We start from the raw sequence: 12,725 nt of genomic DNA, 5'->3' as shown, positions 1-12,725 counted from the left end.
CTGCAAGCTATACTGTGATATTCTGAATCCTCATATACATGTATCATTTCCTAAACGTTGGCAATACAAACAAAGGCAGTAAGAAATATAGTTTTAAAAGCTCTTGCTCCTCTCCGGCCCGCCCGCTACTGAAATAGGGAAGGCATGATTAGAAGATGCTCCCCAGCTGTGAAGCTCTGCCTTCCCTACCACCACGCCCTGAACCCACAGCTCCAGTCCTCCTCTGCAGCCAGGCCACCAACTTCACCCCACCACAGTGTTGTAAGGATCACGTTTAAGGATCATAGTTTTTAAGTTATAAGGCTTTTTTATTTATTCATTTGTTTTTGTTTTACCAATAAATCATTAAGCTGACCTTTAAGACACTGCATTGATAACATGACTACTACATCCATTTGTCTGTAATTAGGAGGGTGGGGTTAATACTTTATGCAATTTTTCTTTGTGTGTGTGTGTGTGTGTGTGTGTGTGTGTGTGTGTGTGTGTGTGTGTGTGTGTGTGTGTGTGTGTGTGTGTACACACACCCTTGGCCCAGAGCTTGTCCTTGGGTGGCCACTGGCAGGGTTGCATCTGTTTCTCTGGGGCAGTTAACCTTGCTGTGGGCACTCAGTCTGGGGTGTCCCTCTTAGGCATCCAGTGTCATCAAAATGTTTGACCTCGGGTGTTCAGCACTCCTGTGGGACTGCAGGACAGGCCAGATCTGCTGAACCTTTCTCTAGCTGCTTCTTGCTTCACGGAGGAGGGGTTTCTGCCACTTCTCACCTTCATTATCGAATGTGTTTCATGACAAACTTAGATACACAGACACTCATAAACGCACAAGCGCACACACCAGCAAGACTTGCTTTTTTTGCTTTTTTTGAGTGTGTTTTATTACAGATGCAGTAATTGGAGACCCAGGGTCTTTCTCGATATACATACTTGTGTGTTCTTGTGGCCTCGTGTCAAAGCGGTCACAGCCCAAGTAAGTCAAATATCTGCTTCATTCATCAAGAAATTTCAACAGTTTACCATTACTGTTGGTCCTAAAAACTCCCTGAAAAGCCTTCAGTTAATCCGAAATGCTGCAGGAAGAGTCCTGGCAGTGTTTTTACCGCCTCCTCTCAACCACTAAACACAACCCAACATTACATTGTGCTGCAATAGGTGTACGCTGCTGGGGGATTCCCATGATGCTCTGTGTGTTTCTTCTTCACTCACTATGTGTTAATAGACCTCTCTGCACTGAATCATACTTGTTATTAATCTCTGGCTCTCTACCAGTCCTACCAGTGGCTGGGCAAAGCTGGACTGAAAGGCAGCACAGAGGCACTAATCATAAAGCTGCCCCTGAGACAATCCAGCACATAACAGCAGGGCGCAAGATGCTAGCAGGCGCGTACATGGAACGCCATAACCAAGTGGTCGGCATAGTGTACAGGAACATCTGTTTTTGTCATATTTTAACGCATGATCATATTTCATTGCAACATGTTTTCATATCATTTTTAACACTGATTTATTTTAATTGCTTTTCTTTTTGTTGTCTGTTTGGAGCATAACATGCAATGTTCATAATACATGATTAATTAAAGAAGAATGTGATTAATGGTTTCAAACTGCTTTGTTTAAAGTTTTTTGACATTAAATGGTTCTCGAATTTAACTTGATATCTGAGTGCTTTTTAGTTTTAGACTAGTCAGTCTTAATGGCAGGAACATCCCTACTGTATGCATAACAGATAACATAGAACCAATTTTAATTTTTTGTTACTAGTAGCCAAAGTTCTAATTTCTCTAGGTGATTCTAAAAAATGCCACATATAATACAGTTTACTGTATACAGTTTAGCTCTATCTGTCCATTCAACTGTTCGCCAAGGTTTCATCAGGAAAAGGTTTTGTGGAGTGATGAATCTAAAAATAATTAAAGAAAACCAGAAACTAACAAAATTAAAGAATATTAATAATCAAAAAACACAAACATCGCAACAACAAACGCATGTGTACAAACACATTTAAAACCAATAAATGTGCTGGAAATTATATTTCTGCACAGCTAATTGCAACAGTAGAACATTTAGAATAAAGTCTCATTACTGGCTTTTATAGACAAAAATTTGTTTTCCTTTCTTTATTGTATATTGTGGGGGTTTTTTAGTTTACAAAGCCTGTTTGGTGCTGTTGACCAGTAAAAACACAACAGCACAAATAGACTAGTGATTAGTGCAAGGCATCTGAGAATTACATCTTCAGTAAAGGCCTGGTGTCCAATTCAAAGCTGGATGCATCATCTATTCTTTTGCACATAGTGCGCATCCTTCAATCCTTGTTCCATAAAAGTGAGGCCGAACAGTGTGAACAGACCTATGAGCTATAAAGCTGGTTGACAATGAACCTGGTAAAAAGCACATTGAGAAAGGCGCTCTGTACAGCTGGGAACAGTTCTTCACATTAATAAAGAGTTCTTTGTGGTGTTTTTCACTGAAATACATTCATAGGTTTCTTGTGACTGAATTCTGCCGCATCACAGTTTAGTGACACTGAAGGCTCCTTCTAGTCATTTATATCATCTACACATGTTACTGATGATGCTTTATGTACAAAAGCAACGCAAAATAAGGTTTGACCATTACCCAAGGTGAGTCATGAGAAAAATGCACCAAACAGTCAGATAGCTTTTCCAGCTGCCTGTTAAGAGTGCCACCTGAGCATGGTTTGGAAAACGACTTTTCCGGGAGCTCCTGGGCTGGGAAACAGCTCTGAGTCCACCTAACATGTTGCTGCCAACGGGGCTGTCACACAGACCTGGGTTAGCACATGGTGGATTATTAAATGGGCTCCATCTGACTTTAATTATGGTGAGCTTCTCAAAACCACAGGATGTTAGGAAGACCAAACACACAGAGAAATGGCTTCAGGAACTGTAAACGCATTTTAATATGAGCAAATACATGAAGTCACGTAACGGGAAAAGAGAAGAACAAATTGACTCATCACTTTTTACTGAATACCTCAGTAAAAGGATGGATTTACATCAATAAATCATTAGCACACTAATTTGCAAACATTAGCAGACAGCTGCAGTGAATGGTTATTTCCACATCAGGGGAGCAGGAGTGGCTTGCCTCTGCATTTGTTTACCCAGCTATCAAAATAGTGGAGTTTCCAGATGACTCGGCTCATTCGAACAATATGAAGACTTAAAGGGAAAAAGCAAGTGATTATAGATGGATTTTTAAATGGTGTTTTGAAAAATGAGAAACTATGGTTGAAAGACTGTAGACAGATTCATTTTACCTAAGACAGCACCTTTTCTGCTTTTCTGTGTTAAAACTGATGCATCCTGTGAGGAATCCCAAAAGTCTGTCTAGTTGATGCAAAACATAACTTAATGTGTCATGGCCCTAACAGTGCCCTGCAGTGCTTTGGTCACACGATTAGATTATGTTACTATTACTTAAAGGTCTAAAGAAAAGGGAGACTTATGTGTTTACTTTGGAGTCTGTTCATAAGCTGTTCATAAACTGTTACACTGTTCACAAAAACACATTTGCAGGAGGATAGTGGGCTTCAATTCAAACTAATGGAAAAATCCATTACGTCTGAGCCATATCCAACTGGAAAAGCTTTTGATTTTTAGGAGTCGATATCTTCCAAAATATAGTGTTGCAATGTGGCGTGTGCATCAGACCTACACTACCTCTAACATCAGTGAATGTTTACTTCTAAATGAAATGCATTTCCTTCTGTAAATTAATGCATCAAATATGAACAGTGTCACAGTTCATTAATGCTATCTGTAGTATGGATGCACTGAAGACAGCTGGATACACCAATCCAAGATGGAGTTACAACTCACGTAAATAAAAATTGATTCCCTGGACCATGAAGAAAAAAACAGCTTCCTAGCTTTCCGGTTTGCTTCACTGCTGAGAGTTATTCCCAGGGATTCGAGTGGGATTTGCCAGATGGTGGAACCATATGATTCGGTGCAGTGGTGCAGAAAAGAATTACTCATCAACCTTAGTCACAAAAGTTGATTTTTCCTTATGTACAGGCTGTGATCAGCTGACCTGTGCTGCTATGATACTGACTGATGTGATGACACATAAATCAGGAGATGTTTTATGACCTATGATGCAGAACTATTGTTGCTGAAGATCAGCATACATTCATTCATCATTCATTCCACAGAATATAATAACAATATAATAAAACAGCAAGTATAAGAAAATAGCAAATATAAAAGTGTAAATACACATAAATTCGCTTCGCTGGTGACACATTGGGGATTTATTTAAATCTGAAGGCACACTGAACCAGCATGGCCCCCACAGCATCCTGCAGCGTCAGCATCTTTTATTTTTCGACAGGACAATGACCCCAAACACACCTCCAGCCTGTGTAAGGGCTATTTGACCAAGAAGGAGAGTGACGAGCTGTGTCCCAAAACCTAGGCCGCATCCTTCGAAAGACCCGGCACATGTAGACCGCGAAGGCCAGGTCCTTCGAAGACCGAGAGGCTATGAAATGTGACGGTCGAGCCTTTAGTTTTGCGTCGCCAGCTGTCTCGGTGGAGTTTAATAAACTCAGCCGTCTGTTCCTTGCTATCTAAAATATGACAGGACGCTGGTGCAAACTCTCGACCGTCTCACAGTTCCATTTAATCAGTTTTCTGTTTGACGTTTAAACTATAACTGTCAGCTGTACGATTATGGGATTGATTTGATCCCCCGGCGCTCAGTATAACTGGAGTATTGCACTAAGCCTGGTAGTATCTGCGAACCGATGGCGTTGTAAAGTGTTGTCAGCTCTATCTAGTGATTAACTGTTCGTGTGAGGCTAGGAAAAGGGATGGAGGAGATTCACGAGCATGAGGAGACACTTGGAGGAGGAACGGATACTCACTACCACGCACAGTGTGAGCACGGGAAGGATGACACGACTAACCACTGTTTGCACATTGAACTATTGCCAACCTTTGTTTTCACTGTAAATAAACACACTGCTATCTCCAACTGTGATAATAACTTTAATCTGAGCCAAACCGATATACTCAGGAACAAATAAAACACTGAAAACAGCCAAATAATAACATTTTAAGTTCTCTGAGTGACTTATATATGTTTATCCTGAGTAGCCAAAGACCGTGGGGGGTTTGAAAATGATGTGCCGGGAGTGTGCTGTTCTCACCGGCTCTAGTGAGGCTGCACAGCGCTAAAGCGTTAACGAGCTAACCGCGCTAATGTGTTGATGCCGTGCAGCCCTATGCACAGGCGATCGGCGCAAACTCGCTAACAGAGATTTGCGGCATTAATGCGGTTATGGCGTTAACGTCATTTTAACGAGATTAAAGCTGACAGCACAAGTAATAAGAGTAATATTAAAACCTAAGTAGCTGCCACCATTGTTTGAAACTGGAATTGGCTGGTCCGCGCTATGAATTCTGCGATATGATGGGCCACGAAGGACACACCCGACCCATCCTTCAAATCTGGGGAAAAGGAGGATGCGTTTGTCAACCGCATTTGGAGGAGTCTACGAATTTGGACAGCCTTCGTTGCGTCGCTGTGACATAGTCGGTCTACAAATATGGCCTCAAATACTTCTTTTAACACACCAATGAGTTAAACTGCAGGAATGTCTTAAAGACATTAAGACCTGGATGGCCGCTAACTTTCTGCTTCTTACTTCAGATCAAACTGAGGTTATTGTACTCAGCCCTGAAAATCTTAGAAATATGGTATCTAAGCAGATTCTTACTCTGGATAATAATAATAATGGATTGCATTTTTATAGCGCTTTTCGAGACCCTCAAAGCGCTTTACATTTCCACTATTCATTCACTCTCGCATTCACACACACACAGTTGTAGCCACAGCTGCCCTGGGGCAGACTGACAGAAGCGAGGCTGCCATATCGCGCCATCGGCCCCTCTGACCATCACCAGTAGGTGAAGTGTCTTGCCCAAGGACACAACGACCGAGACTGTCCGAGCCGGGGCCTTCTGGTTACAAGACGAACTGCCAACTCTTTGAGCCACGATCGCCCCAATGGATGGGGCCATTACCTTGGCCTCCAGTAACGCTGTGAGGAACCTTGGAGTCATTTTTGACCAGGACATGTCCTTCAACGCACATATTAAACAAATATGTAAGACTGCTTTCTTCCATTTGTGCAACATCTCTAAAGTTAGAAATATCCTGTCTCAGAGTGACGCTGAAAAACTAGTTCATGAATTTATCTTCATCTTATCTTAATGACCTTGTAGTACCATATCACCTCATTATTGCACTTCGCTCTCACACTGCAGGCCTACTTGTGGAATTGAATTGAATTACAGCCGCCTCCCTTCTGCTAATGAGGCCTATGACTGTAGTGTTAACAGCAAATTTAATGATGGTGTTAGAGGGGCAGGGGTAGGAGAGGGCTCAGCACAGCCTGTGTACCAGCTCAAAGTTGGATACAAATTCAGTTCAAGGATTTGTTTCTACTGATCATCACGTGTACAATCACTGACACATGTTACACACATGTAATCCATCAGCACGTTCTGCTTAGTTACAGCAGAAAATGATTGTGGGTGCAGAACTAGATCAAGCACTTCATTGTATTTATACTGTTTAAATAAATAGTTATTCTACTGTTACTCAAACTCAAAATAAAATATTAGAATAATATCAAATTGCAAATGACCATTTTTAAATAAAGTGTAAGAAAAAGATTTTTAAAACAATGTTATATTTTTCATATTAAATTATATTATGTAAAAAACACAAACTATAATGACTAAAATAAAAGCAGTTTGCACTTAAAATGTCCTGCTTACAGTTTTGCAGACAGCACTTACTGTGCTGGTCTATTGTGCAGCAGTACAGCGCGTACTACTTACTGCTGATGCTACATTCAAACATTAGTATGTTAGCAGGTTTCCATGGCAATGCTGAGGTGTAACATTCATATAAAAATGTAAATATGCAATAGCTGGCTGTCAAAAACAGATGAGTCTTTAATAATGTTAGCACTTGTGCTGAACTTACCTGGAGTTCAGTCGCTGTCAGTCTTATCTCTTCTCATTACTGTTGAAACAAACAATGGCACCAAGGAGGGACGGGACAAAAAGTCGTAACACACTTTCAAGGACACGGCAGACTTTGGAAAGGAAAGACTTCATTAATAATGGGTAATCGTAGCATTTGTAAATCAGGGTCTGGCTGCAGTACTTATCTCTAAAACTGTTAAGACCTAGGAGGACACAAATACTCCAAGATAAATATTCCAGCAGAAGGAAAAGCCAGCAGTGACAATAGTTGAACCCCAGAGCTGAAAGTGAAACAAATTAGCTTGAGCCACAGCAGGAAATAACAAGTATGAGGATGTCATACATCAACACTGCCCATTAGAATCTGAGCTAAGAAGTCTTTGTTGTCCTCCAATCACAATACCTCATAGTATTGTGGTACTATGAGGTATCACGTGAGACCTGACATGCTTACTCTCACAGGTCACACAGCAAAGTACAAAGGGATTAAAATAAACAGCGACCCCTAAATCTGTCACGATATTTGTCTATAAAGAGTCAGGGGAGGAAAGGCTGGGTTTCCCTCTTATGTGTAGGTGATGAGATAGTCAAGGGAAAAGGACAGTAGGAAGTCCCACCCGGCCAGCAAATAGGGTCATTTTCCCAGGGTGAGATAAACAAGGGTCAGCATGAAATGTAAAGGAATCACGCAAGAACAGCAATAAATGAAATCCTGGTGCCTAAATGACAGCAGGCTCGGTGACTCCCTCAGTGCTTTCACGGATGGCACCTCCTTTACTGACTGATAGGACTGCTGCTGTTGTTGTCCTACTGCAGATGCCCTCATTCAAGAACAAATAAACGACAAATTGACTTACAAAACACAAAAACACAAAGACAACCCAGTTTTACAGTCAACAAGATATGATCCTAAAAAGATCTTTAAAAGAAAGATTGTTTGATAACCAGTTTAGACCTGGCCTTCAGTCTTTGCCCTGCAAACAGCCACCGTCTGCCTGCCTCTCCTCCCTAACTGTCTGTGCATGCGTGTGTGTGTGTGTGTGTGTGTGTGTGTGTGTGTGTGTGCGAGAGAGATGGTTTTGGTGCACTAACACGACGCCACTGAAATCCCTGCCTTCTGGTCTCTCCACACCTGTTAGGGATCACACCCTTGCCACTGACGACCTTGTTGTAGCTGCTTCTTAAGGACCTGGCTGAGTGTTATAGTGCTGCAAGTGGTCCACGCCACAAGTCGCGTACTGCCACGTTAAAACAACAAGCCACCCCTGCCAAGTTCATCCCTATGTTTCAATCTTGTAAACAAAGTTTGTGTGATGGCTCTTTGCCATTGTCAGTGTTTTTCTCTTGTGTGCAAAAAGCTGCTGTTTCTGAAGTGAAACATTCAGATTAGAAATGTTTTGGATTCTGTGAGGAACCTGAAAGGAGACTGGGAGCGTCACTGCTGTTGTTTATTTGGATATTGTTGTTGAAAATTCCCTGTAAATAAAGGAAGTCTGAAATTGACTCCTGATTACATGGTAAAAAAAAAAAAGAACTGATTACATTTTGAATTAGATGGCAGCAAAAAAGCTGCTTATATATTTCTGAACTCAAGAACAAATTGCTGTAGTTTTGTGAGCGCAGAGAAAATAAAGAAACCACGCAGAAAATGGCTAATTTAACTGAAAGTCATGAAACGGAGAGTTGATCTAAAATAAAGTTTACCAAAAGCAAACAAACCAAACACACTTCAAAAGAAAGGGAAATATGACGGTCAAGTGCTGATGTGTACGTTTCCTACAGGACCCTCCTCACTCTTCACAGACATTTAGGAGCAAACGGGTCGAGTTCGAGAGGATCGCTAAAAAAAATGCTGCCCCCATGTCAGATTGAATGGCTGGTAGTCAACATAGCTGAGACACGGCCAACTGCAACCAAATGATGGTGACACATTACAAAAAGGCTGAGAGAATGCTGATCTGACATGTAAGGAGACAAACTGCTTTCACTCCAGGATCAGGTTCTAACTCAGGGCTACTTTTAGATTTCACTGCTCAAGCACCGCCTGCCTGCTTTATGCCTGCTCATGCTTCACAGAGTGTTTCTGTGTCACACCTTACTGGTCCCAATATAGAGGACCAGTACAGTGATCACAATGAATCAGTAATGAATGTGCAATAAAATATGCCTTAGTAAATTCATATATGAATCTTCTATTTCTTTAGACATTACTAAAGTAATTTATTCTTTGATTAGTTTAAAATAAAATTGCTAATTATACATATTTCAAAATGAATTATTAATCAAATACTAAATAATTTAAATTGAAAATGGATTCCTCAATAAAAACTTCATTTCAGAAACATTTTGAATTACAAATTACAAAACAAATCTTCAAAACCTTTTTAAAAAAAATAAAGTTTCAAAAGCAGAAATAAATAAATGGAGTCAAAGACGTCTATCTGATATTTTAAATGTTAATTGCACGTTCTCCCTGTGTTTATGTCCTCTCCGGGTACTCTAGCTTCCTCCCGCAGACCACAGACATGCAGTTACTGGGGTTAACTGGTGATTCTAAACAGCCATAGGTGTGAGTGTGAATGGTATGGAGTGAATGGTGAATGGCCCTGTAATAAACTACTGACTGGACAGGGTACACCCTGGACACGGTAAGGGTCTTATTGCAGTGCAATTTTTTAAATTTAATATGCTCTATGTTAAGGGAGAAATCAAGATATTGTTAAATGTGTAATTTGTGGGAATCTTGGAAATGTATTGTAGAGTAACTTCCAATAAACCAAGTTCATAGAGGGAGTCTATGGCTGACGCGCGTTCCTGGGTTTCCAAAAGAAATGCCTCCAGTTTAATTTTGACTTGAGGATTATTTATTTATTACAAATTCCTTCCAAAATAAGCATTAAAGTTCCAAAAATAAGACATTTAACCAGTACCCCGTGTGCACACGCTCAGAAACCGTGAGACTCCTGATCGTCCATGCTCCTGCTCGTTCCCTCACACAGGCTTTCATGCTGCTATTGCACTTACATACTTAAAGTGATAGCACCTCTTTTAGACTCTAATCCCACACAGTCACATAACCTTACATAAACATAAATGTTCAAATGTATTAATCCTGGAAAGATCAACTACGTAACGAATCTATGGATTATAAAACAAACATGAACTTAATCGCAAATTAAAATCTAAAGCAGACGTCTGGCGCCTATGTGTATGTTTAGGGAAGCTTCGTCTTGCCTTCAAATGTTTGTTGAGATGTCTCTACTTTTATAATATATTTCTTCTTTTAATAGTAGATGTATGTTTTTATCACACAGAACACAGACATGGAGGCTAAAAGCATGATGAAGGAAATATTTATGGGGCAGAGGAGATACGCAGCGAGAATATGCCCGACTGGAGTCTTCATTCAAGCTGTGGTGGTCCTCACTGGTTTGGCCAGCACTGTACGGGCATGGGGTTTGCCACAGCGCTGTTGGAAGTCTAGCAGACGATATTTGGGAATCTTCATTGACACAAATTGTCATCCAAGGCTTGCCTCTCTAAAGCAAGTTTTTAGGGTGAGTTGAACAAGACTAACAGGAGGCAGTTCCCCTTAATGTCAGCTTTAAGATAAAAACAGAAGTAACTTATTTTGCTTGGAATTTTAAAATGTGTTTAGTCTTTTACAAAGTGTTGTGCAAAAGACAGATAGTGGAGGAAAAGAGCTGAGTAAACAAGAAACAGTGCATCATGGGAAGCCACACAGGCTAGTTTAAAATTATGTTTTTATGTCCTCCTTATAAGGATAAGGATTTATGGAGATATGTGTACACATGAAAAGTTAAGTGTTACTGTATTTACAGGGGCCGTGATGTGGGTTAACACTAAAGTAATGCAAAGAGCATTTAATGAATAATTTAATCTCTACAGGGACACTATCTCTACTTTCAAGATTAGGCTTCAAACTTTCCTTTTTGCTAAAGCATATAGTTAGGGCTGGACCAGGTGACCCTGAATCCTCCCTTAGTTATGCTGCAATAGGTGTAGGCTGCTGGGGATTCCCATGATGCACTGGGTGTTTCTTCTTCACTCATCTTTTTCACTCACTGTGACTTTATACACCAACACCAACTGGTTGCAGCAGATGGCCCCGCCCATCCCTGAGCCTGGTTCTGCCAGAGGTTTTTTCCTGTTAAAAGGGAGTTTTTCCTTCCCACTGTCGCCAAAGTGCTGCTCATAGGGGGTCATATCTATTATTGTACGATCTACTGTGCAATATAAAGCACCTTGAGGCGACTGTTGTTGTGGTTTGGTGCTATACAAATAAAAAAATTAAAAATTAAAAAGAATTGAAATCGAATTGATCTAGAATGTTGTGATGCTGTTCTCTGTTTTGTAGCTCATTGTCAGTAGTGTCAGTAGTGTTTCTACTGTTTAACTTGGTCTTATTTACAGAGGTCACCAAACAACTCTGTGTACATGCATTCATTTTACATCAATCTAGGAGCAACTGGAGAGTGGTGCTGAAGATACCAGCTTTACAATATTGGCCACCAGGCAGGCAGAGAAGTGTGGGCTTACATGGACTGGGCAAATGACCCTCACTATGCAGTCATGAATACCTGGCTTCCAATTGCCCAGTCTTCACTCCAGAGATGTGGGCCAGCTCATGCAGTTCAGACACCGGCAGGTCAACATTTGGTTGATGAGATATAACAGTAACAATGTTTCCCAAAAACAAAAGAGGGAGAAGCAAAGCCTGGGGATGCTTAAGTAGCCTTTTCTTCAAAACTCAGGATTTTACATCTGCCCCTGTCTGCCCACCAGACCCACACCCTTCATGTCACTAGTGGCTAAATCACTGGGTGCTGTGACAGTCATTGTGGTTCATTTATTTGTGTACTGTGTAATAACAACAGATACGTTGGTTTTATGCTACTTCTACTACTAGCAGGAGTTAAAGGGGGATTTTATAGGTGGAGAACCCTAAGACTGGCTGCAAAGGGAAAAGCATCGCTTAGAAATAAAACTAAATGAGCTCCAGTTGATTCTGGGTACATGCTGTGATGAGCTAACTTGTACTTCTACTTTGCGATTCATTGATTCTTTGTGGTTTTGCAAGATACAATTAGCATAGAGCAGAGCTGAGATGAGCTCATTGGAACAGCTCTTCCAGTGACAGTTCCAGTTACTCATGTGGCCCTTTGGGAAGATGAATTTCCCACCTTTGCCTTTTATGTTTATTAAGCATCCCACTTTCACTCACACTCTGATGGATGCATCAGGGCAATTTCAATGCCAGCATATGGCCCAGGGGTACCTTAATACAACCCACTGACCTAGCTGTACACCTTAAGCCACAGCTGGAAGGTGCACAGCTGGAAGGTGCACAGCTGTGGGCGCTTACTTTGGGCAAAAAACAAAAACACTTGACTAAAGAATTTGTCTACATAAGCAAAGTCATCTAAAGAGGGTTTTGTAAAAATAACACTATACTGCTAGCCTTTCAACACAAATTGTTTTGAGACAGCAGTGAGTCCATAACCGAAGATGAAGGGCAGAGCTTTAAGCAGTCTTCTCTCTACGTTGTTGAACCATTTCATAAATGACACTATTGCAGCACGCCCAACTTTATCCATTTTGAAGACAGGAAGCTTGTCATGAGACAATATTAAATCACTGTTTTCTGCAATCCTCATCATCTGTAACCTGGTGAACCCAGAG

Source organism: Pundamilia nyererei, unplaced genomic scaffold (assembly GCF_000239375.1).
Source record: "Pundamilia nyererei isolate P.nyererei 1_Seehausen unplaced genomic scaffold, PunNye1.0 scaffold00197, whole genome shotgun sequence".
NCBI classification, from domain to species: domain Eukaryota; kingdom Metazoa; phylum Chordata; class Actinopteri; order Cichliformes; family Cichlidae; genus Pundamilia; species Pundamilia nyererei.
Note: the sequence above shows the minus strand (reverse complement) of the source record.